This window comes from Odocoileus virginianus, chromosome 2 (genome assembly GCF_023699985.2).
Source record: "Odocoileus virginianus isolate 20LAN1187 ecotype Illinois chromosome 2, Ovbor_1.2, whole genome shotgun sequence".
NCBI lineage: Eukaryota > Metazoa > Chordata > Mammalia > Artiodactyla > Cervidae > Odocoileus > Odocoileus virginianus.
In genome coordinates, this window is record NC_069675.1 from 30,063,199 (window position 1) to 30,091,177 (window position 27,979).

The 27,979-nt window shown below is 38.9% G+C and overlaps 2 long non-coding RNA genes across 2 annotated transcripts in view; both read left to right on the forward strand.

The window, feature by feature from the left end:
• The window catches only part of LOC139038733 (uncharacterized), a 300,176-nt gene that overhangs the window by 146,378 nt on the left and 125,819 nt on the right, over positions 1 to 27,979 (forward strand). The window lies entirely within an intron of this gene.
• Positions 2 to 27,514, forward strand: LOC139038732 (uncharacterized). Its single transcript, XR_011491859.1, has 2 exons — positions 2 to 783; positions 24,706 to 27,514. It is a non-coding gene; the product is annotated as an uncharacterized lncRNA (long non-coding RNA).

Consider the following 27,979-nt stretch of genomic DNA (forward strand, 5'->3'; position numbering starts at 1 on the left):
GTTTATCAAGGCTTCATGGAGGATCCAGGATTTGAGTGAGACTGAAAGAATGTTAAGACTAGAAAGTAGAAAATAGGAAAACGTTTAGCTATTTCAGGAGAAGGGAACATAATGAATAAAAGTGTAGAGGAGAGAATAACTATGATGAAAAGAGAGGTGGCTATGTTAATTAAAGCGTGATTTATAAATCTTGTTTATAGCTCCTACATACATAAGCAGCTATGGCAAAGTTTCTCACCAAAAGGCATCTTGCATTTAATACCTATACCAAACAGTAACTCAGTAGCTCATGTAATGTATAAATGTCTGAATCTTCCTGAAAGACAGAGATCCTAGACAAACAAGGCTCACCTGAAAATGGTGAGAATACTTCAAGTACAAAAGAACAAATGAAAATGAAAGGACCAAATCGAATAAGGGCCAGAAACAGGTGTCAAAGTCAAGTTAGAGAATCAAGAGTACAAAGAGATGAGGTCAAACAAGAGCAGAGTCTCTAGAGAAAGCTCAGAAAAGAGGGCCTTGAACCTTTGCCTCGAAGATGAGCTGGTCACCAGGGCTTCCTTTTATGAGCTAACAGAAGACATTCTGTTAACATTCTGTTAGAGTCTGGTTCAGAGGCCTGGGGGTTGGGGAAATGGACAGGAGGCCATTCAGATCAATGCAGTAACAGCTTTAAATAATCAAATTCTACTTTGCAATCCTGTTTCCTTAAGATCCTTGTCATAGGAAGAAAGCTGATGCTTACTAAGCCTGAAAAATCAGGGAACCTGAAAGTGGATTTAAGTAGGTCTTCTTATTTTATTTTAGCTGAATTGTTAATACCAATATGTTTGAAGGAATCTTTAGGAAGATTTGACTTTATAGGTTAGAAGGAAAAACATAATTAAGATCCATTATATTTTATATATATATATATATAATAAACTAATTTGTTTATTTTAATTGGAGGATAATTACAATATTATGATAGTTTTTGCCATACACCATTAGGTAGGAAGTTAGAGATCAACCAGGCCTCCCCTGGAGAAGCCCCTGTGGTTATTTTGTATCCACTGTTTGCCTAGGGTGCATGTGCAGAAAAGTCTCTGTGGGTATTTTGTTGCATATCTGTGAGCTCTCCTGGGTGTGTCTGGGATGGAGTTTAGAGATCAGCTTGCATCCCTTTCAGCCAGGCCTCCCCTCGTGCTCATGTCTAACTTCCTACCTAACAACATCAATGTGAATTGGCCATAGGTATATATGTGCCCCCCTCCCCCCCATCATGAACCTCTTTTCCACCTCCCTCCCCATCCTGTCCCTCTGGGTTGCCCCAGAGTACCAGCTTTGGGTGCCCTGTTTCATGCATCGAACTCACACTGTATCATCTATTTTACATAAGGTAATGTATATGTTTTAATACTCTTCTCTCAAATCATCCCATCCTCACCTTCTTCCACTGAGTCTCCTTTGCTGCCCTGCATGTAGGATCATTGATACCATCTTTCTAGATTCCACATATATGCATTAATATATAGTATTTGTCTTTCTCTTTCTGACATCACTGTGTATAATAGGCTCCAGGTTCATTCACCTCATTAGAACTGACTCAAATGTGTTCCTTTTTATAGCTGATTTAATATTCCATTGTGTATATATACCACAACTTCCTGATCCATTCATCTGCCAATGGATATCTAGGTTGCTTCCGTGTTCTAGCTATTGGACACGGAAAGAGTGCTGCCATGAACCTTGGGATACATATGTCTCTTTCAATTCTTGCTTCTTTGGGTTATATGCCCAGATTCTTTAAAAAAATGGGAATAGAACTGCCATAGGACTAAGATCAATTATATTTTGAAATATCAAATTTTGACTTCCAGTAGTTATAGGGGACTGTTCATCCTATGCTACTTGAGATAACAAGAGAGACTTAGGGAGACAAAATTAATTTTCAAAGTAATTGATTTGAATATGTCTACAGGGTAGTCTCATGTAGATTTAGTAATTCTGTCTGCAGCTTTCTCCAGAGAGACCAACATTCCTGCTTGCGGTATCAATGCCCATTTTTGCAAAGGTAATCCCCTGGTGGTTCAGTGGTAAAGAATCCACCTGCTGGAGCAGGAGATGCAGGAGAGACAGGTTTGATCCCTGGGTTGGGAAGATCCCCTGGAAAAGAAAAGGGCTATCTATCCCCTTATAGCAGCCTCAGCCTAGGACCAGGTTTGGCAGAAGCAAAAAAGGGAACACAATCAGAATAGTTGTTACAAAGCCCATTCATTTTATTAAACTTTATTCACTTTATTAAATTGTATTAACTTCATTAATAGTTTAGTGAATTCAAGTCAGTCTATTAATTAGATTATTGCATAAAATAATGATCTGGATTTAATTAATCTGGTTTACTTTTTCTTTTTGGTCCCTTTGGCTCTGTTTTATTAATAGCTCATCAGTTAAAAAATCAAAGACTAGAAGTTATGAGCAGGAAACCCAATCAACTGAATTAGCATGTGAAAAAATTGAGATGCTTACTGCATGCCTTAAACTAAAATAAATGCCAGATGTATTGAAATTTTAAACATAAATAACAGAAGCCTGAGAGAGCTAGAAGAAATAAGTGAATAATTATACTTGATAAAGAAGAATTGCCTATGCAAAGTCCCCAAAACATAGCTCATAAGGGAAAATATTGATAGATTAGATAACATAAAATTTTTAAATTTGGTAAAGCAAATAAAAGCACAGACCCAAATTAAAAAGACAAGTCACAGTCTGGAAAAGTATTTATAATACATTTGACAGATGGAAGATTAATTTCCTTAATACTTAAGGAAATCTTATAGGTCAGTAAGTGATGAAAATCCCAATGAAAAAAAAGAAATGATAACCATAAGAAAGAATGTTCATCATAACTAGTAGTGAAATAAATCTAATGTAATTAGCAGTAAGAAAAACACTAAGCTTGGCAAAGAAAAATACCTAGTGCTGGTAAGGATCTGGAGGAAAGATAGTCCTATACACTGAAATAACAGTGGTTAAATTTTATTTAGTCTATAAGATTCCATTTTATATTTTTAAATTTTCACATTTAATCTTCAGAACAACTCTAAAAAATAATAGCATTATTTTCAGTTATTTTTCAGATATGGAACTTAAGAACTAGAGGGATGCAGTGAGTTGCCAAGTATTTTCAACCAGAGATCATTAAGCTAAGACGTGAACCTGACGTCTTTTTCAGAGACCATCATCTTACTCATCAGTGTGAGGTTATCTCTGTTTAAGGGAGATATGAATTGATAATGCCTTTCTGGAAGGCAATTTGGCAAAAACCAATTCAATTGCAGAAGTTGTTAAACTGTTCATACTCTTTTACCCAAGAATTCTTCTTTTAGGAATATAGCAAGTGATGTGAAAAAGATGCAAATTATACTTGTAATGATATTTATTAAAGTGTGGTCCACAGTAAGATAGTCCAAATTTCAAAGTTGGAGCAAATGGCATTACAACTTTAAGGGATATCTGCAGTAGAGTGTAATGCATATATTACAAAAGATGATGTAACAATAAAATGAGGGTCAGGGAAATATGCTTTATTTGAGTTCTAAAAGTCTAGAACAACAGCTTCTGTATTCCATTTATTGCCAAGTCCAATTAAAAGCTCTTCTATGGTAATTATAAGCTCTTCTACTTTTTATTATTAGCATTTAGAGAGAGCCTGCTATTACTGAGTATTTATGACCAAAATAGACAAATATGTTGTTGTCATGGAGCTTACATTCTAGTGGGGGAGACAGACTATAAGCAAAAATAAAGAAGGAAAACAGATAGCATATCAGTGGGTAATGAGAAAAAAATAAAGCATATGCAATGTTGGCAGGAGTGACAATTAAAATTTCTGTAGAGTGACCAGGAAAGTGACCTCCCAGAGAAGGTAACTTTTTATTAAATAACGCATATCCCATGACAACATCGAAATAGAGAATAATGAAATCACTTCCTTGAGGTCTGGCACCCAGTTAGTATTAATACAAGAGGCAGAACATGAGCACTCTGATTCCATTATGCTACAAATAAAACTTTTAGAGTTATGCTTATAATTATTAGTAGTAATTAGTTATGAGTGGTGAAATGTACTGATTTTTTTAAGCTATAATATTTGCTGATATACGAGACACATGGGGTCTTAGTGCTGATGTGTGTGGCTGTAATATTGGTGATGAAACAGAAGAGTAGCCGATTAGAAATCTTTAGACAATTTTTGAATGCATTTCAGGGCCCACTAGACTGACTCACTTCTCTGGTTTCTATAGTAGTTGCTGTGCTTCAAATTCAACACTTTGATTCTCATCATGATAACTTTTATCTCCCAGATATGGGGTCTCCAGTGTGGCTTCTCCACTGGCCTACCTGTATGATGGCACCACATTGTCCAAGCCACTGACTCTCTCCCTCCTTTACTTCCTACTTCTTCTGGTCCCACCTTCAATTAATTGTCAAATCAAATCAGTCTGTATATCATAATTTTCTTACTCGTACCCCCCTCTTTCCATTATCATGACCATGGTACCAATTTGGAGAAGGAAATGGCAACCCACTCCAGTTCTCTTGCCTGGAAAATCCCATGGACAGAGGAGCCTGGTAGGCTGCAGTCCATGGGATTGCTAAGAGTCGGACACGACTGAGCGACTTCACTTTCACTTTTCACTTTCAAGCATTGGAGAAGAAAATGGCAACCCACCCCAGTGTTCTTGCCTGGAGAATCCCAGGGACGGGGGTGACTGGTGGGCTGCCGTCTCTGGGGTTGGACATGAAATGACTTAGCAGCAGCAGCAGGTACCAATTTAGTATTTGATTCTTTCCCTAGCCAGGAGGCCAACTTACAGATAATAGCTGGATTTAACCAAACCCCATCAGGTCATTCTCCTGATCATACACTTTCAATGATCTTCCCAGTTCCTTTTAAGAGAAGAGCAAATTCCTCACCCTGACATTCATGGCTAAAAGTGATGGACATTTCCCATCTCTGGCCTTACTCCCAGTTGTACATATTTTTTAATCTAGCCATTACAGGGATACTAATGCTCACCAGACAATCTACTTTCCATTTACATGTTTGAGCTCTTTGTAGTTCCCCTAAGACCTATGACCATTTCTGGTTTATTGGCTGGAAGTAGAAAAGACACGTGTTACTTCTGTTCTAGAATGTAGAAGAACAGGTGGGAGTTCTCTGTACTTTATTCTCTGGAAGCAACAGGAGAAGTTGCATATTTCAGATCATGCAAGTACAAAATGGTGGCATCTGAGTGTGCCCACTGATCTCTGACAGATGTGTAGGGTGAGCAAGAAGTAAACCTTTGATATGTTGGTGTGTTGTTATACTGAGCTCCTAATTTGTTACTACAGCATAACCTAGTTCATCTCAAGGAGTTCATCTCAAGGAATCCATCAACCACAGTGAGCGAAGTCACTAGTCCCTGCCCAACTTTGTGCTTTCTGTATCCTTACCTTTGCCTTGGTTTATGCCTCCATTGGGAACTTTCTTTAATCAATTCCTTCATTCCCTTGTCACATTAATCTGCTTTTTATTTATTTATTTATTTTTTTTTAATTTAATTTTTTTTATTTTTTAATCTGCTTTTTAAAATTTTACTCATCCTTCCAGAATCATCACAAATGCCAACCCTGCCTTAGTGCTTCTCTTTAGTTGCCCAATCAGATGTAATTTATCTTTCTTCTAATCATAAAGAAACTTGGTGGTTACCTTTTTGATTACTCATCACAATTTCTGTCTCATTTCATATTTAATGGTATACTTGTTTTTCCTCTCAGTTAGAATCGCAGGCCCTTCTGAGTGTCTGAATCATATGTATATGTCTAACCTTTGCAGCTTCTTATACCTAATAGTCTTCTGAAAAGAAGTTTGTGAAACTTAGTTGAAGACTCACTAAGTATACAGTACAGTTTTTGAATTTTCTACCATAATGGCTAGAGATCTCTTCTAGAAAATTAGATCCCAAGGGGACATTTCAAGCAAAAATGGGCACACAAAGGACAGAAATGGTATGGACCTAACAGAAGCAGGAGATATTAAGAAAAGGTGGCAAGAATATACAGAAGAACTACATAGAAAAGATCTTCCTGACCTGGATAACCATGATGATGTGATCACTGACCTAGAGCCGGACATCCTGGAGTGTGAAGTCAAGTGAGCCTTAGGAAGCATCACTATGAACAAAGCTAGTGGAGGTGGCAGAATTCCAGTTGAACTATTTCAAATCCTAAAAGATGATTCTGTTAAAGTGCTACACCAGATATGCCAGTAAATTTGGAAAACTCAGCAGTGGCCATTGGACTGGAAAAGGTCGGTTTTCATTCCAATGCCAAAGAAAGGCAATGCCAAAGAATGTTCAAACTACCACATGATGGCACTCATTTCGCATGATAGCAAAGTAATGCTCAAAATTCTCCAAGCCAGGCTTCAACTGTATGTGAACTGTGAACTTCCAGATGTTCAAGCTGGATTCTGAGAAGGCAGAGGAACCAGAGATCAAATTGTCAACATCTGTTTGATCATAGAAAAAGCAAGAGAGTTCCAGAAAAACATCTACTTCTGCTTCATTGACTATGCTAAAGCCTTTCTTTGACTGTGTAGATCACAACAAACTGTGGAAAATGCTTAAAGACATAGGAATACCAAACCACCTTACCTGCCTCCTGAGGAACCTATATACATGTGAAAAATCAACAGTTAGAACTGGACATGGAAAACAAACTGGTTCCAAATTGGGAAAGGAGTACATCAAGGCTGTATATTGTCACTCTGCTTATTTAACTTATATGTAGAGTGTGTGTGTGTATGTTAGTCACTCAGTCATGTCCAACTCTTTGCGACCCCATGGACTGTAGCCTGCTAGGCTTCTCTGTACATGGAATTCTCCAGGCAAGAATACTGGAGTGGGTTGCCATTTCCTTCTCCAGGGGATCTTCCCAACTCAGGGATTGAACCTGGCTATCCTAAATTGCGGGCAGATTCTTTACCATCTTAGCCACCAGGAAAACCCATGTGTTGAGTACATCATGTGAAATGCCAGGCTGGATGAATCACAAGCTGGACTCAAGATTGCTGAGAGAAATATCAATAACCTCAGATATGCAGATGACACCACTCTTATGGCAGAAAGTGAAGAGGAACTAAAGAGCCTCTTGATAAAGGTGAGAGAAGAGAGTAAAAAAGCTGGCTTAAAACTCAGCATTAAAAAAGTAAGATCATGGCATCTGGTCCCATCACTTCATGGCAAATAAATGAGGAAACAATGGAAACAGTGACAGGCTTTATTTTCTTGGGCTCCAAAATCACTGCAGATGGTGACTGCAGTCATGAAATTAAAAGATACTCGCTCCTTGGAAGAAAAGCTATGACCAACCTAGACAGCATATTAAAAAGCAGAGAGATCACTTTGCCAGCAAAGGTCCATATAGTCAAAACTATGATTTTTCCAGTAGTCATGTATGGATGTGAGAGTTGGACTGTAAAGAAGGCTGAGCACTGAAGAACTGATGCTTTTGAACTGTGGTGTTGGAGAAGACTCTTCAGAGTCCCTTGGACAGCAAAGAGATCAAATTTGTTAGTCCTAAGGTAAATCAACCCTGGATATTCATTGGAAGGACTGATGTTGGAGTCGAAGCTGTAGTACTTTGGCCACCTGATGCGAAGAACTGACTCATTGGAAAAGACCCTGATGCTGGGAAAGATTGAGGGCAGGAGGACAAGGGGACCACAGAGGTTGAGATGATTCAGTGGACATGAGCTTGAGCAAAACTCTGAGAAATAGTGAAGGACAGGGAAGCCTGCTGTGCTGTAGTCCATGGGGTTGCAAAGAGTCAGACACAGCTAGGCTACTGAACAGTAACAACCATAATGGCTAAAAGAAAATAGGATTTGGGTGTTTGGGGAACTGACTTTGATATAATGATTTTTTTATGTAGATTCTATTAGTTTCCTGTTTCTCTTCTATTTTCATCATTGCGTGTTAAACGTCTTTTCACTTTTGTCCTCTCAAGATGTAGGACATTGCTTGGTACAAAATTAAGTACTAGATAATATGTCAGTGAATCAGGAAAGATTCAGTACATAAAATATTGCTGTGTTAAAAATTGAGTTAGCTAAGATTTAATTGTGTACAAGACCTCTAGACCTGGAAATAGCCGTCGACATATAAGATGAGAGAGTTTTAAAGTTAATAGTGCATTCAGAGAAAGGAAAATGAAAACTAAATTTTGAAGGTGTTACATTTTGAAAAGGATTCTCATGTAAAGTATCTCATCATTTGATTGTTAATCACTCTCTGAAATAGGCAGGTATTATTCCCACCTTGGACATGAAGAAACTAAATCCCAGAAAGGTTAAGTGACTTGTGCAAGGTCAAACAGGTTTAAAAATGGAGTTCTCAGACATCCCAGTTCCTGGGCCACTGCTCTTTACTCTATATGTTCTGATCTTTCCTTATCTAAGGTCAGGATAAGGAGCATCTTTAGAATCATCATTACTCTTGTGTAATGTGTTATTTTGGCAGCATCAAGTAGATTAGTTGCTGAAGAAGGTGTGTGTACACATACGCTCACACACACACATAATTATACAAGCCACCTCCAGTCTAGGTTAAAATAGGATTAATCCTGTGTTTGTTGCTGGTGAATGCTGAATCCTTCCATATCAGTGTTTGTGTTTAAGACTAAGTCCATATACACACTCTGTAATTGAATGTCAAGAAATATGAAAATATATTGTTTTATTGCTACTGTTCATTGATTTATAGAAGTGATTTATTGTCGATGGACATGCAGTAACACAAATCACTTTGCTGACACCATCAGCTGCCTTAACTAGGTTGTCAGTTCACGACATTAAAGGTAATGGATGGTGATTATTTTACAGTAATGGGTTTAATCAGCGCTTTGAATGACTTAGCAGTCATGTCAGAGTATGAGTCAACTCATCATTCATCAAGGCAGCATTTTGTTTACCAACATCATCTATAATTCATTTGATTGTTGACAACCATCAGCAAATACCTCTCAGGCAAAGTTTTATCAGAGATGGAAATCTGCACAGCTGCAGCTTGCTCAGTAACTCCGTGGGGCTGTCTGAGCAGACACAGATGGGAAGGGAAGGATGCCCATCCTGTGAACCCCCAGAATGTAGGCTCCCACCAACTGGGCTTCCAGTCTTCTCTCCATCCCCATGGATTGGATTCTTTTATCTCCATCTCTTTAACTCCCTAGTTTCATAGGGTCTTTAGACACCCAGAAAGATTTCAGAAAGATCTCTAGTCCAGGAAGTAGGAAAGTGAGAAGCATGTGATCTTACTGTTTGGATCAGTTGAACCCAGCTAAATGCATGGTCTTGAACTTTGCTACTTGTAACCAGTCACAGTGGGAGTCACAGTGGCAGTGCATCCATTGCTGGGGTTCTGATGTGTCTGGGCAGGTTTGGTGACCCAGTGGGGTAGATGTAGCAAGTACCTACTTTTGTTAGAGATTGTTGGGCTTCCATAGGAAAGTTCAGCAGAAACCTGGAGACTTTTTGACCCTTTTAACATTTCATATTTATCAACAGAAAAAGTTATATGCATGCAATATTTTTAGATCGATTTTAGGGAGTTGGTAAACTCTGGGAAGTCGAGCTATTGGCAGCAGAGTGGAGTTAGGACCTTGGATTCTGGAGGCAGCTACACTTGGAATATCTGCTCTGCCATTACCAGTTGTGAGCCTTAGGCAAGTGACTAAACATCTTTTGGTTTCATCTATAAATGGGAGCTAATTTTATCTTTTCATGAGGGTGGTTGCGAATATGAAACATGTTCATGCAGATAAAGTGGTTAACACCATGCCCTACACAGAATAACTTTTCAAAAAGTGTTGGTTCTTACTTTTGTTTATTGTGTTTTACTTATGAATTCAGTTTCAGAGGTCCCATCCTAATGGATGAATCAGAAAGCCAAATTAAAGTAGAAACAAAAATTGTCTGAATTCATTATTATATTTTTGTCCTGCTCATCTACTCAATTTTAAGTGCAACCCCAGCAAGAGGTACAAGGGAGAAAGACAGTCATCCTAGATGTCCTAGATGAGTGAGGCCCCTGGTGAGCCTGTAGCTGCATTGTCTAGCACTCCTGCATCAGTGGTCCCAGAAGACTCCAACAAAGTTGCCTTAGCCAACTGAAAGATGATAAGATATGCTATATTGTTATTTTAAGCCATTAGCTGTTGGGGTATAACTGATGCAGTATTTTAAACCCGATTTTTCATTTAATATGCTGTGAGAAATATCTTATGTTCTTAAATAGACTCAAGAACTCTATTTTTAAACAATTTCATCATATCCCATTACAACATGTACCATAACCAGTTTTAGCTAATGCCGTATAGTTTGACATGCTTACGTTTAATTTTTAATGTTCAGCTGGTGACTCCTTAATGCTGCTTCCACAGTATGTGTTTCAGGGAATGTAAACTTATTTTAAAGCAAATTTATATATTACTCCATTCTAAACTGTTTGAGAACAGTAGCCTTGAATTCATCAGCTCTTTCCTCCTGTAACTCTTGCCCTGTGCGTGGCAAATAGTGCTCAAAGTGTTTATTGAATTAGAAAAGAATAAATAAATGTTATATAAGCACTTTTGAAAAATAGCAGTAAATAGCCTATAAATTTCAATAGTGTGTCATAAATAGGCAAAAGATAATGGGGGATTCTTGGTACTGATGCTCTCTCTTCTTCTACTTAAGACTTTTCTGCCATCCAGAGCACTGAGAAGTGAGTGTTTCCATTGAATTCAGTGTTGCCACATCAAAACTTGCTATCCCCGTGTCCCATTCTTTCATTGCCTTGCTTAGGATGGAGGTGATAACTAGCTGCGCTGATGAACTAATCTGTATGAAATGAGTTTACTGTGTTTCTGCTGCTGCTGCTAAGTCGCTTCAGTCGTGTCCGACTCTGTGTGACCCCATAGACGGCAGCCCACCAGGCTCCTGTCCCTGGGATTCTCCAGGCAAGAATAATGGAGTGGGCTGCCATTTCCTTCTCCAGTTACTATGTTAGCCTTCCCCAAAGATGTGTATGTTCGTAAATAATTTGCATTGCCCCATATCATATAACATACCCCTCATTTTTATGACAATAAAATATACTTTCAGGCAATCTGCTGTTTTAGGGATTTTGTTTCTTTGGTTCCCTCTATAAATAAGGATATTTCAGAGAGAAACACATTGCATTTTTCAAGAAATTATCATCCTTCATTCAGGCTAATCCAGTATTCAGTTTAGGTTTGAATTGAAATGTTTTAGAAAGGTAGATGGGGAAGGAAATGGCAACCCACTCCAGTATTCTTGCCTGGAGAACCCCAGGGACTGGGGAGCCTTGTGGGCTGCAGTCTATGGGGTCTCACAGAGTCGGACACGACTGAAGCGACTTAGCAGCAGCAGCAGAAAGGTAAAAGAATCAAGGTAACCAGTTCATTTTCATATTAAACTCTAGGGCAACTTCTTTTGTATTTCGTTTCCTTTGGATAAGGGGAGGTATGTTGTGATCTTCATTTTTAGTTAGGTTTTAAAGTATATTTAATCCCTAGTTAAAGCATATTATTCAAGTTTAACAGGGAAAATGAACAAACTTAAGGATGTCAGCCTCAGACTGAAGCTATTTGTATAACGCTGTCTGGAAGAAAAAGAAAGTGAAAGTGAAGTTGCTCAGTCATGTCCCACCCTCTGCAACCCCATGGACAGAGGAACCTACAGGCAGGCCATTGCCCTCTCCAGGAGATCTTCCTGACCCAGGGCTTGAACCCAGGTCTCCCGCATTGTAGGCAGATGCTTTACTGTCTGAGACACTGGAGAAGTCCATAATGCGGTCTAGGAGGCACCAAAACTTCAACTTGCTTTCACCTGGAAACCCTTTTCCTTTACTGCTTTTCATAGTTAACCATTTTGAATATCCACTCATTTTACTTCACTTTCCCCACTAGAGCATTCTGTCTTTGCAAGCAAGGGAAAGAGAATCAACATTCCTTGAGCCTGTGGCCCCACAAAATAGACTCTCTTATTTACATTTTACAGCCAGCAAAACTGAGACTCAGATGACTACAGAGGAAATTGGTTTATATGAGCTGACACTCAAATCTCTCTGGATCCAAAGCATGTTGTTTCTGAAACTGAACAATCAGAAGGCCTAGATTCTAGTCATGGTTCTTGCAGTATTGTGAGGTCTTGAGCAACTACATGAGCCTCGATTTTCTTATTAGCAACAAATTGCCACTTTTCTATTCAGAGGGATGGCATTGCTTTTCCTACCTATCCCATGGGTTGATATGATAATAATTAGGAATATATTTTAAAAACTGAAATATCTCATAGAAATATCTGGCCTTAAGCTTCACATTATGAATGAGTTTAAATAATGTGATGACATCCATATATGGTCCCTGAGCATCTTGGCCATCCCCCTGAGTAAGAAAGACTAGAGCTCCTTAGATTGTCCCTTTGAACCGAGCCTATGGGTCCTGTGTTTCATGACAACTCATTGATTTTCTTTTCTTCCTGCCTCAAAGCAGTCTTTGGATTTTTTTTTTTTTCTTAAACTTACGTAACAGAACTGAGGTCTGCTCAGCAAGAATAGCTTTTGAAGGGAGAAAAAGTGACAGCTATAGAGAAGTATGTGTCTTAGGAACACACATTTTGAATCTGGTCAGAGAAGAACTGAGATGAACTGGATGCCCTCTAAACACAATCACTCTCTTTTAGTCAGTGATTGCCATGACAGACTTTACTTGTGTTTAGTGCACTAAAACCCCCTCTATTGTCCTCCAAACTCTTAGGTACCTTCCTCCATTTTTAAAATTTCTGTTATTTTTGTCAGTTCTTTTCTTCTTCTAGCTCGGCTTTTTAAAAATTTATATTTTTAATTGGAGGACAATTGCTTTATAATATTGTGTTGCTTTCTACCACACACCAACATGAGCCAACCACAGGTACCTTCCCGTTTCTTTCACCACTTCTGTTTCTCTACAACAGTTTTCCTCCTATGTTCTCATTCTCTAAAACATCAAATTTTTTGTGCCAAGAATTGGGTACTAAATGATGAGGAATGTATTGGCCATCAATTTACATTATGGTTGGTCAACTTGGTTTTAGTGACCACCTGACCCACCTCTTGAGAAACCTATATGCAGGTCAGGAAGCAACAGAACTGGACATGGAACAACAGACTGGTTCCAAATAGGAAAAGGAGTATGTCAAGGCTGTATATGGTCACCCTGCTTATTTAACTTATATGCAGAGTACATCATGAGAAACGCTGGGCTGGAAGAAACACAAACTGGAATCAAGATTGCCAGGAGAAATATCAATAACCTCAGATATGCAGATGACGCCACCCTTATGGCAGAAAGTGAAGAGGAACTAAAAAGCCTCTTGATGAAAGTGAAAGAGGAGAGTGAAAAAGTTGGCTTGAAGCTCAACATTCAGAAAACTAAGATCATGGCAGCTGGTCCCATCACTTCATGGCAAATAGTTGGGGAAACAGTGGAAACAGTGTCAGACTTTATTTTTGGGGGCTCCAAAATCACTGCAGATGGTGATTGCAGCCATGAAATTAAAAGACGCTTACTCCTTGGAAGGAAAGTTATGACCAACCTAGACAGCATATTAAAAAGCAGAGACATTACTTTGCCAACAAAGGTCTGTCTATTCAAGGCTATGGTTTTTCCAGTGGTCATGTATGGATGTGAGAGCTGGACTGTGAAGAAAGCCGAGCGCCAAAAAGTTGATGCTTTTGAACTGTGGTGTTGGAGAAGACTCTTGAGAGTCCCCTGGACTGCAAGGAGATCCATCCAGTCCATCCCAAAGGAGATCAGTCCTGGGTGTCCATTGGAAGGACTGATGCTGAAGCTGAAGCTCCAGTACTTTGGCCACCTCATGCGAAGAGCTGACTCATTGGAAAAGACCCTGATGCTGGGAGGGATTGGGGGCAGGAGGAGAAGGGGACGAAAGAGGATGAGATGGCTGGATGGCATCACCGACTCGATGGACATGAGTTTGAGTAAACTCCTGGAGTTGGTGATGGACAGGGAGGCCTGGCGTTCTGCGATTCATGGGGTCGCAAAGAGTTGGACACGACTGAATGACTGAACTGAACTGAACTGCGCTGAACCTTCCCACCTGCAAAATGAACATATGATGTTTTCTCCAGGTTTTTCATTCTGAGTATTGAAAAAATATTTGGGAAAATTTTGAGTTCCTCAGAGTCACACTGATTCTCTACCCTGTCTTTTTGTGATAACAAATATTAGTTCACTGTTTCAATAACTTTTTTCCTCCAAAGGCAATATTCACCTAGTAAAATAATGTAATATTTCTATAAGGTTGAACTACATAAGGTGACTGTATATGTAGGGGGAAAAATGGTCAAATACCAACAATTTCATATAGTTTATACTAGTACCTCAAATGATTGTTTTTATCCACACATGTTTACTTTCTACTATGTGGCCCAAACATATCCATCCTGCTTTCCTAGAAAGAAATTATATCATCAGGGGTTCTTACTAACAGATATTGTGAAGCAAGAAAGCTTTCCTCTTCTGCAGTCTAGTGTGATGATTCATCAGATGATACAACTCAGGAGTTTATAGATGATACAGTTGTGAGGAAAACCTGTATCACCATTTTGCAGGTAGACATGTTTGTACCATTTCAGTGCTCTGGTAAACAAAGTTGTACAGACCATTCTTACAAATTAAGAGGACAAGATGGGGATAGCAAGGATTAAGTTGTGGCTTGGGCCTGGGTTCCTAGGTGGCTCAGTGGTAAAGAATCCGTCTGTCAATAAAGGAGATGCAGGAGACATGGGTTTGATCCCTGGCTTGGGAAGGTCTCCTGGAGGAGGAAATGGCAACCCACTCCAGAATTCTTGCCTGGAAAATTCCACGGACAGAGGCACCTGGCAGGCTACAGTCCATGGGGTCCCAAAGAGTCAGACACAGCTGAGAGACTGAACCTGCATATTGGGCCAGAGTAGCACCAGTAGAGAGGGTACTGAGAGGATCCCAAAGCCTTTTCTCTAGGAAATTGTCTTGTTTTGGAAATGAGCTTCTGACTGTTAGAAGATATGGCCAGAGAATAGGGATGCCTGAACTCTTGGAATTACAGAGTCTTTGCCTCCAAATCCTACTTTACCACTTACTCCAAGTAGTATCTGTTTTCTCATGATAAAAATGGAACTATATGATCTCTTTCATTGTGATTTTTAAATCTCCACGTTTAAAGTCTATAAATTATATGCTTTTTTCATTAATTACATTTCTTTCTATAAATTCATTCTCAAAATTCATGTTAGAGGTCAGTATTAAAATGTCCAGTAGTTTAGATATTTCTACATATGTCAGTGAATCATGCCAAGAATAGTGGACTCCTAATATTGTGGGCTAGGTCCAGAGTGGCAGCTGTAACCTCAATGGGAGCAGCAGTGGTTGACTCCAGTCAGTCATTCTGTTAAACGGGAATTTACTACATTTTATAAAGCAAGGGACTTGGGTGGTTATTAGATACAGAAAATGAATACACTACAGTAAATTTTTTTTTGTCTCAGTTGATTATGCTTTTAATACTGTTGCACTATTTTTCACTCATAGACACTGCCTGTATATTATTAATGATTATAAAAATGATATCAACCATTTATTGAGCATTTTTTTACATGGCAGGTTCTCTACTGAAAGATTAGCATACTTATCTCATTTAATCATTACAATGATTACAATGTTAGTAGCCTCCTTTGTATATGGAGAAATCTAAATTTGAGAGGTTAACAAGCTCCAGATGATTCAGTTAGAAAGGGTAGGAACAAGAGAAGTTGTGATTTGTCTGACAGTGAAAGCATGTTTGTCTGTGACCTATAGGGTATATCACTCTGATGAGCTTATAAAAGGACAGAAAGAAGAATCCAGTCAGACACTTAAATGACTTCTCACTGAGGGATAAGTGCAGATAAGGCACTAAGACAGTGAAATAGCCAAGTAGTCTTAGCATTTATACACAGGAATAAAGCTCTGCACCCCCATAGCCATATTATCAGGAAGTCTGCTTCATTTATTCCAAATTGACTGCCCATTCATCTTCAAGTGACCCTCTGTTCTTCCATTTTGAAACCTGAAGTATTTCTAAGTGAAATAAGATGGAGATCCACTCAAACCTTAATGCTCTTTCTCTTAAGGTTCACAACACTGGTATTAAAACTTAAATATTCTACTGGCCTTCAGTGGCCTAATATTTCTTCTCTTACATTGATTTTGCTCATCTTGGAGATGGAATTTGAAAATAGATTAAATAATTTCAGAACCTTTGTTACTATGGTGACCCAGCATGGAGCTGGTGAGATTTCTTCCCTTTATATCTTGATACTAAGAAATCTGCCTCTTTGTCCCTGTCTTTTACAGAAGCTCATGGTATGATAGAAGGGATAAGGTGTGGGAGAAGTGTCATTACAGACACACTGGGAGAAGTGCTGCTTTGAAACTGGCCTCTGTCTGCTTCTGAGGGGTTCTGGTATGGGTAATTCTGTGGCTCATGTTCAAAAACTAACAAAGTCTTGAGTGTTTGGAAGCTTGATAACCACACTGTGCTGTGCTACTTATTTATTTACTTTTTAAGATTTTTTTTTTTGATGTGACTTAAAAAAAAAAGTCTGTATTGAATTTGTTACAGTATTGCTTCTGTTTTATGTTTTGGTTTTTTGATTATGAAGCATGTGCAATCAGTGATTGGTCACTCCATTCTTCTGGTTACTCAGGCCAAACCCTTGGACTTTTCTCATTTTTGCATATCTATGTTGAATCCAGTGGTAAATGATACTGATTCTACCTTTACTATCTGTCCAAAATCTGACTACCATTGCCTTGTTCATTGCTACTGCCTTGGACCAAGTCATAACCATCATCTGTTGGACTTTTGAAATAACCTCCTTGCTTTACCCCTATAGTCCCTTATCTATACTTGACTGATTGATTCTTTTAAAGCATAAATCAGAGCATGTCAGAAAGCTCTAATTGTGAGTAAGAGCTAAAGTCCTTGGAATTGTCCACAAAGCCGTGTGTGTCTGCCTGCCCTCCCACTGCCATATCTTCTTCTTCATCCCTAACCACATATCCTCTTACTTGCTTTGTGCCATGCTGGCCTTTTCATTGTTCCACAAACACTCCAAGAAAACTTGACCTCAGAGCCTTTGTACTATAATCCCAGTTGCCTAAAAGTGTCTTTGCCTCATATATGCATGACTGCTCCTTCACTGCATCCTTCAGGCTTTTGAGTGTTATCTTATTGAAGACGCTTTCCCCAACCTTCTTCCACCCTCCAACATTCACACTTCCGTTTGCATTGTTTAATTTTTCTCTGTTGAATTGTTTACCACCTGACATGTAGATGCTTATTTGGTGGTTGTTGACCCAAATAGAATGTAAGCTCAGTGAGGGCAGGGACCTCTACTGTTGTAGATCAGGGCTTAGGATGGTACCTGGCTCTGTGGAAATCTGGTGAGAAAGTGAATAAAACCCACAATCTGCAGTCATCAGATGCAGAAAAAGCAGAAGAAAAAAATGGGTCTGTGAATTAGGAAATGCACATTTGTGTATAAGGAGACATGTGTGGGCAGTGAGGAATAATCATCTTTGTGTCAATGGGAGGACCTCATAATCTTATAAGCTTGAGTGACAAGGATACGGAAAGACACTTTTCCTTCTCTATTCTCATCTCTGTTATTACCAGTAATCTATTTTTGTCTTTGTCAAATGCTTTGTGTGTGCATAATCAGAGTTTATCTTTTTTGCCTACATTATTTAGAGAAGAGATGAGGGAGTTTATTCCCTTAATATTTTGGGTAATGCCTCCCTGCATCATCTATTAGCAGTGATAACTATTTATCTGGGCCATCTCTCTTTCTCCTGGCATCTGCATGATTTCTTTTAATCACATTCCCATTACCCTCTAATTATGTAAAATTATGTTATATTAAGTATAATTTCTGCTGGTAGCCACAGGGTGGCATTCATGTTCTTTGCTATCACTTAAATGACTGATAGATTACAAGGTCACTTTGAGTAGATAAATAGCCTATAGATCCTTTTCAATGAGGTTCGCATTCTGATTTTTCATATTAACATTGGTAAATTGCAGAATTTATTACGCTTTTCCACCTGCACCTCATTTGCTTCCAGCACCTCTGGTTCTTTCCTGCAGGAATCCAGGATGACTCTATCAGGTGGCCTTGTTTCAATATTCAACTCAGTCAAAGAGTATCTAATGAGAGCCAGTCACTGACATGCCTTGGTATTCATTTCAACTCAGTCATCATGGGAAGATTTGCCAGCAGCCTTTAGCACATGGCTCTGACTGAATGTTTGCTGGTAAACACTAATCTGAATAACAAGTAGGATCATTCACCCAACAGGTTTGCGCCAATCTAGGTGGATTCTCCAGACTAGTCCTGAGGCAATAAAATCAGCTCTTTAATATTTAAACATGACTTTGATTATAAAAGCAAAACACACACACAGAAATGATTACATGGGGAATTTCAGCTCTAATGTGGTATCTGGTCTGGATTTCAAGATGCAGAGCTTAGCCCTTCTTCCCTCCTAATCTTACCCTAGAGTCATTCATTCATTTCTATACCTCAATTTCATTTAACTTGTGGTGAGTTCATCTATTATTATGTTTTTTATCACATTCATATCTCAAGTATGATTTTTCTCATTTTATAGATGAGGAAAGTGGAGATTAGCAAGGCTAACTGTTGAAGACAATGCTGAAAATAAACTTTACAGGTGATATGTATCTGGAAGATTTTGATTAATTGTTTTCTCTTTCTACATCCTCAGAGTTGTTCTGGGGGTGGGTGACACAAACCCCTCTTATTACCTCCAGGTCCCCCAGGTCTGAAAGGCCTCTGTTCTCTCACTGTCTCACAAAGGAATATCATAACAGTGGCTTTGCTAGCATTTCTGATTTAACCTCTTTTCCATATAATCTATATTACTTTTCCCTCCTGGAATCATCTTACTGAAACTATGATGTCATTTTTTTCTTACTCAGAAAAGTAGGATCTTATCAAAAAACTCATGTTATTTTTACCTCTCATTGACCCTTTAAAATTAATTCACTGAAAATTTCTTTCTCCTTCCCTGAAAGGACCTCCATGAATTTTCCAGTAACTTCTAGGTAATAGAAAGCCCTCTGGTTTCTTTAAGCCACAAGTATAAACTCAATACAGAAGCAGGATATCCAAGCTGATACATTAAATAAGCAAGACTTTAATCTTCATTTACTGGAAAGATTTCTCCCTTCACTTGCAGCTAGGGCTTCCTGCCTTCAAGGAGCAGAATGCAATCAGATTCAGTTTTTTTTGTTTGGCCACCTGTTTTGTCTGCTAGATGCTGTTCCTTTTCAGGGTTACAGTGTATGTAAAGAAGAAGAATAGTGGAATGAACAGCTTTTATTAAACTAGTTTAATTAGAGGGCTGTTGTGTCTGACTCTTTGTGACCCCATGGACTGTAGCCCACCATGCTCCTCTGTCCATGGAATTCTTCAGGCAATAATACTGGAGCGGGTAGCCATTCCCTTCTCCAGGGGATCTTCCTGATCCGTGGATTGAAGCCATGTCTCCTGCATTGCAGGCAGATCCTTTACTTCCTGGACCACCAGAGAAGCCCATCATTAGAGGAGAGTTTTGCCTTCCTGATGTCTGAAAGATGTATAAAGTGTCTTTCTTATGGAATTGGTGTATTCTTCAGAGTCTCCCTGGATAATTTCCCAGACTGCAGCTTCTTTCACTTGGGAATTGCCTCTTCTTTGACTTGTTACTCCTTTTGCCCCTCAACTTCTGGTTTTATGGCAGTCCACTTCACATATACCCTTGGCTGGAAATTCGTGGTCCCCAGAAGCAACCCTTTGGATGCAGTGTTACTTTAAACATGATCCTAAGTTCATACGTTTACCATGGGTTCCATACCTAGTCCCCTGAATTCTTGCATATTTGATTATCACTGAGGATAGTTACTCTCCAGATAAAGCATTAATCTGCTACTGTAAGATCCTTTATCTGGCCTCTCATCTTTTGATTCTTTCAGACTGAGTCAGCAATGTTCTTCTGTGTTCTACTGCAGAGAAAGTTTCTCAAACTCTAAGACTAGTATTATAAATCCTTTCTCTGAGCTTTAGAAAATCCACCCCTCCATTGCATTTCTCTCAGTACCTTTTTGTTTTCCTTGTGGGCCAGTTGTCTCACTGGCTCTCTGAAATCTATTTTGAAAAGCCTACTGCTGCTGCTGCTGCTGCGAAGTCGCTTCAGTCGTGTCCGACTCTGTGCCACCCCATAGATGGCAGCCCACCAGGCTCCCCCGTCCCTGGGATTCTCCAGGCAAGAACACTGGAGTGGGTTGCCATTTCCTTCTCCGATGCATGAAAGTGAAAAGTGAAAGTGAAGTTGCTCAGTCATGTCCGACTCTCAGCGACCCCATAGACTGCAGCCTACCAGGCTCCTCCGTCCACGGGATTTTCCAGGCAAGAGTACTGGAGTGGGGTGCCATTGCCTTCTCTGTTGAAAAGCCTGCCTCTTCATCAGTTCATTTTTGTTTTTAATATCTGTTGTTTGGGTCTTACAAATTGTCTCATTATATAAATTTCAAAAATATTATTTAAATTCCAATCTTTGGATTAGTAGACTAAGTAGTTCAAACTAATCTCACTGAGCATAAACCATATACCAATTTTTGCTTTTTAATCTGCTGGAAGGCCTTGGGGAACTAAGAAATTTGTGAGAAATTATTACACCAGCATCTTGAAAATCCAAGTATTTGGGGTCCACTTTTTCCCCAAGAGGCTTATGTTGACCAAATTCACTTCTAGGAAGTGGAATGACTCTTTTGACAGATTAGAAGGGTCAGCAGAACATATCTGAATTTTAGGAGTTTCCTTGAGATGCTTCTAAAAAGTTGCATTGTAGGTGAAATGAGTAACTTTTAAACCTGCTGATGCATTAACTGCAGCACTTTGAATCCTCTCAGTAACTCAGGAATTCTCAGACCTTATAATTACATTAAGGGGATGCTTCCTGATTATAGTTCTCACAGGCACTTAGATGAAACAAAAGAAAGTTCTCTAACAAGGAAACTAGCATCATCTTAGGATCCAATCAATTCCATAAACATTTTTTTAAAAGTACAAATGTCTGGTACAGAATCAAAGAACCAGTTGTCTGCAGGTAAGACAACATAAATGAGAAATAGTAGAAACATCACAGATAGAAAACGGGCCCACAAAGACTTCAGATACTGGAATTTAAAACAATTTAACCTATCATCTTCAAAAAGACAAAAGATAAGGTACAAAATATTGGCAGAAAATGTGACACTCTAAAAAGTGATCTAACAGATTTTAAAAGGAATTGATATGAATTCTGAGATTGAAAATGCAAGAAACAAAATTATGAATTCAATGAAATTATTAAACAGCATATTAGACATAAATGAAGAGAAAAGTAGTGGCCTGAAATGAAAGTTGGAAGAAAATATCTGTAACAAAATTCAGAGAGACCAAAGAATTGAAAATATAGGAAGCTGGGCAAGACAAAGATGACACAGTAAAATCCAATGTATACTTACGATAGTGATTTATGTTCTGGTAAGTGTCTGTCTGGCCTTTGAACTTGGGGTGGCTCCATGGATATTTGATTTATTGTAATTCATTGAATTGAACATTTATGTTTTATGTTCTTTCTGTATATGTGTTTTATTTTAAGACAAAAATAGATGTTTAAAACATAAGAAGAGAAAAAAAATTACTCTGGTTGCTGTGTGGAAAGTGGATTTGAAGAGATAAGAATGGAAACAGGATGAAGGGGGAACTTGCCATAATCTATGCAATAGATGGTGGTATACAGATAAGGAGCTGGGTGAATGGATTCTTGACATGGTTTGGAGGTCAACTTCCTGACTTAGATTCCACTAACATAGTAGACTTAGACTTAGTTATAATCCACTAATTTAGAGAACTTAGTCTGTTCTCTCCAGAATAGAATTATGTGTAGACTAAGTTCTATTCTCTTTAGAAAGGAGGTATAATATCTCAGTTTTTGGACTGAGTACAACTGATGAGGCCGCTGACTGAGGTGGGAACAAGAAAGGGGCAAACCAGAAGGAAGAAATCATAAGTTGTATTTTGGAGTGTACAGAGACAATACAGTGGAGACCGGGACTGACTCAGAGCGCTCTGGAGAATGTGGTATCATGGAAAGAAGGGAAATGTGTTTCAAGAAAGAAGGATTAGTCAAGCAAGATAAAGACAGAGAAGTGACTTTAGAATTTGACATTACTAGTCATTGTTATAAGAGTCTAGCATTACTATTATAGTGTTAATTGCTATTATTGCTATAAGATTATTAGCCATTGCTATAAGAGCAGTTTTGGTGGCGAGGTAGATAAAGGATGTTAGCTTGTTTGAAGTGAGTCAGAGACAATGGGAGTGGGGAAGTCAGGAAGCAAGAATTAACAGCTCCTAAGACTTTGTTGTGAAGCTGAAGAAGATAAATTGTGTCATGGCTAAACAGAGACATGGGGGTCAACAATGAGTTTTTGATAAGGAAGAAACAACCCATTTCTAGATTGTTGAGAATTCAATGAGAGGAAAATGATGATACAAAAGAAAGATGCAATACTTTCAGGTATGAGGTCCTTGAGTAGAAAAGAGGTTATGGGTATTATTGAACATCCATTATGTGGCAGGCATTGCTCAAGGAACCATGTGTATACAGCATAAAAATTCATTTTCTGCCCTTGGGGACAACATGGAACATGAGTAGGAAGTGGGGAGAGAGCTTAGTAAACCAGCCATTGCATTATACTCTGATGTAGAAATGCATGGAATATGCCAGGAAGAGAGTGCTCCTAGATAAGCCTTGGAAATAGTGGAGACTTTCTCAAAGAAATGATTGACCCGTAAGGATTCATTTAAATCTTACCAGATGTGGGAGGGATAACATAGTAAAAGTTCTTTTATAAGTTTATCACTACTAAATGTCCCAGCATTAACACTTGTCACAGTATCCCTGCCTCCAAACATGCTTGTCTGAAGATGCCCTCATGTCAACATACCTGTCATTGCCAAATGTGTCATGCTGTTTTGTGATGTACACACTTGTTGATATTCTGTGAAATGCTCTTGCTTCCAGGTAAACTTCTGCATGTCTCCAAGACTCAGTTTAACAGCTACTTTATCTCCCACATCCTTTCCAGAGAAGATAGAAAGAGGGGGCTCCCAGAACAAAAAGTCCAGTTCTTGCTCTCACCTTCATGCCCCTGGGGCACTTTACAAGTGCCTCTATGGGTGCTTGTGATGTTTTTTAGGAAAGCAGTTACCATAGTGGTTACAAGTATGGACTCAGTGCCAGGTTCCCTGAGTCAGATCAGCACTACCATTTACCAACTGTGTCACCTGAAGTCCATTTCTTAATTCCTGGGTGTCCCAGTTTCTTCCTTTCTAAAGTGAGACTAATGAAACCTACCTGCTGAACTTGAAAGTGAATTATTATAACTCAAAAAAAAGAGGGGGGAAGGTACAGAGGATGTAGATGCAAGGGATGCTCAAGATGAAAATTCCAGACTTTGTGGGCTTGCCTACTGGTCTGTCCTTTTCCTCAACCTGTCTTATTCACCTTCCCTGGAGAAGAGGTGAATATACATGTTAGAGGGAAAGTAGTTCCTGGTTTCTTGACTGTTTCAACTATGAATTATATGTGATTCTAGAAAGGAAACTTTTTATTTTTGACATTTTTTTGGTCCTTTTGCATTCTATTTCTTTATTATTTTGAGTGTGCTGTCCATTTTGTCAATTTGTTCCCATAGAAACCACTGAAAATTTACAGCTTGCTTAAGTGGATCTGAGAAGAGGCACAGGTTGTTGTGGGTATGAAGTGAGTTGATACTGCAAAACCCTTAGAGCAGCATCAGGCATGTAAAAAATGCTTGATATATTTTAGCTATTATTACTATAGTTATATATGTTTTTCAACTATGATGAGAATAGCTTTTATTTATATTTGTTTTATGCATCCTTCCACTCTTCCAACACCCACCAACTTGCCCTTGCATGACATGAAGATGCTCAATAAAGACATATTGGAAAGGATACATGAATGGATTTCCCTCATCTCTCCCCAACTGGTTTTATAGCAGAGTTCTATTCTTGGTGTTTCCTTTGGACTTAGCATACATTTGGACATAAGGCACTCATGGCATAGTGCTGTGGGGATGATTTTTTTTTTTTTAAATATTGGACCCTAAAGATTTCTAAAATTACAAGAATATCAGGAGTGATGGTACATTAAATCCTTAACACCTTAGTACAGTTGCTAACAGAGTCAGATGTTGCCAGAAAGAAACCTCGAGCTCAAAGAGTTGAGTCTCCTTCTTTGTGAAGGACATCCCTTCTCACATCCTTGACTGATGGCTAGTCATTTAAGCTTTACTTAAAAGTAGGTCATCAGAAAGCTTCTCTCTGGGGAGAAGGTGAACACTGGATGCCAGAGTGGGGGTAAGAGAGAACCCCAAAAAGAGGGGCAAAGGGCAGAGAAGATGGAAAGAGGGAGAACCCAGAACAGAAAGTCCTGATCCTCTGCATTTGCCTGCAGGGTCGGCCCTCTTGTCCAGCCTTGCCCAGCTTCCTGGAAGAAAGAGTCAAGTACATGCCAGAAGGAAAACTGGTTCTGACTTTGCTCTTTTGAAATCATCAGTGTAATGACAGAGACACGCGTGATTTTAAAAAGGAAACTGTTTTTACTTTTTCACAGGGTCCATTTTGTTCTTTGTGGTTTCTCTCTCTCAATATTTTTTTCCAAGTCCATTGTCCATTTTGCCAATTTGTTTCCATTGGCACCATTGACAGTTTACATGTTATTTATGTGGATTTGAGAAGAGACAGTAGTAATAAACTCTGATATGGGCTATAAATAGCAAGAGTGTTCTGGACTGCCCATCTTCTACCTCTCTACTTAACTACTTAGCAAATCAAGCTTATGATAATAATTTAAAGAACATGAGACTCTTTTTTCTTTCCTGGATGTGAATGGTAGGAGGGAGGAGAAGGCTCTCCAATCCCCATCTCTTTGGATATTATGGAAGTCATGCCCAACTGAAGGAGAATGGGACTTTCTCAAAGGAACAGATGGAACATTAGGTGGAGTCTGGCCCACATGCAGCTTTTAGCATTTACTCTTCTCAGGGCACCTGGGGCAAATGAGGCTTCTAAAATGACTGCAAACAATGAGGAAGAAGGAGCTTGGGATTTTTGTCCTTCTCACTGATGGTGAAGCAGGTGGACAGAGCAGGGAAGAGGTTGTTGCTGAGAGCTGCGACAGACAGATGCCTAGACGAGGAGGCAATTTTTTGCCTTGCAGGTGACCAGCTCCATAATATCTAAGACAAGAGCAGAAGGACTGAGCCCCAAAGGACTGGCTGACTCAAAAAGAGGGTTTCTTCCATTCAGATATATGCACCTCCAGTTTCATTTCCAGCCTCTGCCCCTCAATAACCATGATGCTTAGAGACCATTCCCTGTTGCTCAGGTCTAAATGAGGAAGGAGAATATAAAAATGTCTGAGTCCCATAAGAAATAAAAGAGGAAAAGAAATAAGGGTGAAAGAAAAGTTAGAAATGGAAATACATAGAGAGATTTAGAGATTGAGAAAATTTAAGACTATGTTGAAGGAAAAAAATAAATCATTAAGTTATAATGGTCAATATTGTAAGACTTGACTAATGAAAAAATAAATGATTATTCATCTGCTATTTCCCAGCATTCTGCTACAGCACAGTGAATTAAAAAATGAAGGCTGAAATTTCTTTCCTAGAAAATTTATGACAGATGAAGGAAAGCTTTAATGTCAAAGTAAGTTTATTTCCCCAATCCCATAGGTCTTCTCTGTGGGGGAATGAAAAATTAAAGCTGGTACAGTGGTAGATGGAAAGTCATACTTTGGACAAGGCTAAACAGCCTCCGAGAATGCAGCTACTCTTCTTGCTGTGGGTTAGTGCTGGATAAGTATCAGTCTAGATGCCAAAATATCCCCTGGTCCAATGCTTTGGAAAGTAAAGAAGTTGAAGTTAGTTTACATTTACAGTATGGTAATGAATGAGCTAACGAGGTTAGCTTTTGCGATCACCCTACTCCTTTTTCCTGAGCCAAACACTTGCTTTAAGGCTCAGTTGAGATATTACTTCTCATCACCAAGAGGTGGAAAACTGGGGATATAGTAAGAGGCTGATGACCATACTGGATGTCTTAGACCTCTTACCAACTAGATGTTCCAATTCAGCATGGAAGGGAGTGGAATCTAGGAAATTCTTGGTCTGACTCTTCTCTATATATACAGAGATTAGAATCTCCAGAAAGTGTGGAGATGGCATTCCTACAGTTTACAGTGCCACAACTCATACCATTGGATGAAGTGTTTTAAATGACACTAAAATACCCATTCTATTTATTGATTCCAGTAGCCTGAAGTTACATTGTGAGTATGAGATAAGGGGCTGTAAATAAGGTTTTTGTTGTTTAGCGTCCAACTCTTTGCAGCCCCATGGACTATATAGCCCACCAGGCTCCTCTGTTCATGGAACTTCCTAGGCAAAAATACTGGAGTGAGTTGCTGTTTCCTTCTTCAATGGATCTTCCTGATGCAGGGATTGAACTTGGGCTTCCTGTATTGACAGGCAGATTCTTTACGGCTGAGCTACCAGGGAAGCTGTGAGTTAACAGAACAATGAAACAAGAACTCAGGCCCTTGGTGTACATCAATATCCAGAATTATTAGATAGAAATAAAGCTCTAATGGGGCCCTAAACCTCACTAGGCAACAAGAGGAACCTCTCAGGAAGGACTGATAAAGGGGAGCCATCCTTTCAAGAAACCCAAGGGACAAGCCAGATAGATAAAATATCCAGTGAATGACAGATCTTTGCACAAGATGCTGAGAACTTTGGTGACAGTTTCACCAGCTAGACCAAAGACACGCAAACAGATGAATAGCCAGATAAATATTGCATATAGTAATTATGCACCAGCTATAAATATGGTGAGTTGATGTTTTCTGCCCTCAGGGAAGTGCAGTTAAAATTGGGATAGCAATTTTGATGAGAAGGGAATCAGAATTCAGGGAACTTGAGTTCAGAATTTTAAACAGCCCTGGAGACTGGGTCATCGTAATAAAGCATTATACATCACCAAGGAGAATTTCATTTTCCTGGGTCACTCCCATGAGGTTTGCATGCGAAGAGGTTACAATTCTTTCCTGCCTGTTTGTTTCTAGCAGTAGGATTCCTTGGGCTATAATGTCCATTTATGTTATAGTCTTTAGCCAGAGGCAATCTGGCCCAGTTGCTTTTTTCTTTCCTTGAGTGCTCCACTGGAGTAATAATAAGATTAGATTAAAAAGAAAAACAAAACACCAAACATCTTGACCCCTGTCTTTGCTGAAACTTGTTCTTGAGCATTAGGGAAGTGTAAATTTTGAAGCTGTGGTATAGGAAGGGAAAAAAAAACTTTAAGCACTTCAGAAAGTTATATCTGCTAGTGATTTATGTTTTCTGCTTTGTAAGCTGTGATAGAAATATAGTTTTAGATATGAGGATAAAGTTTAATATCCTAGTGTTGGAAATATACATTCCCTGTGCAAACTTCCCCTGTGCTGAGTTGCTATAATTTTGGTTAACTGTTTTTTTTTTCTTTTATTCTTGAAAAATCTTTGTTTCCTGTTATTATATGACATGCATAGGTCAGCAGCAATTCTAGGAGATGGCTGCCTTCTCTGCTTGGAATGCCACTATTTTGATCCCAGTATCATATCTCCTCTCCAAGTCTTCTTCCTGACCCACTCATTCTCAAAGACCCAGCTTAAAAGTTACCTGTAA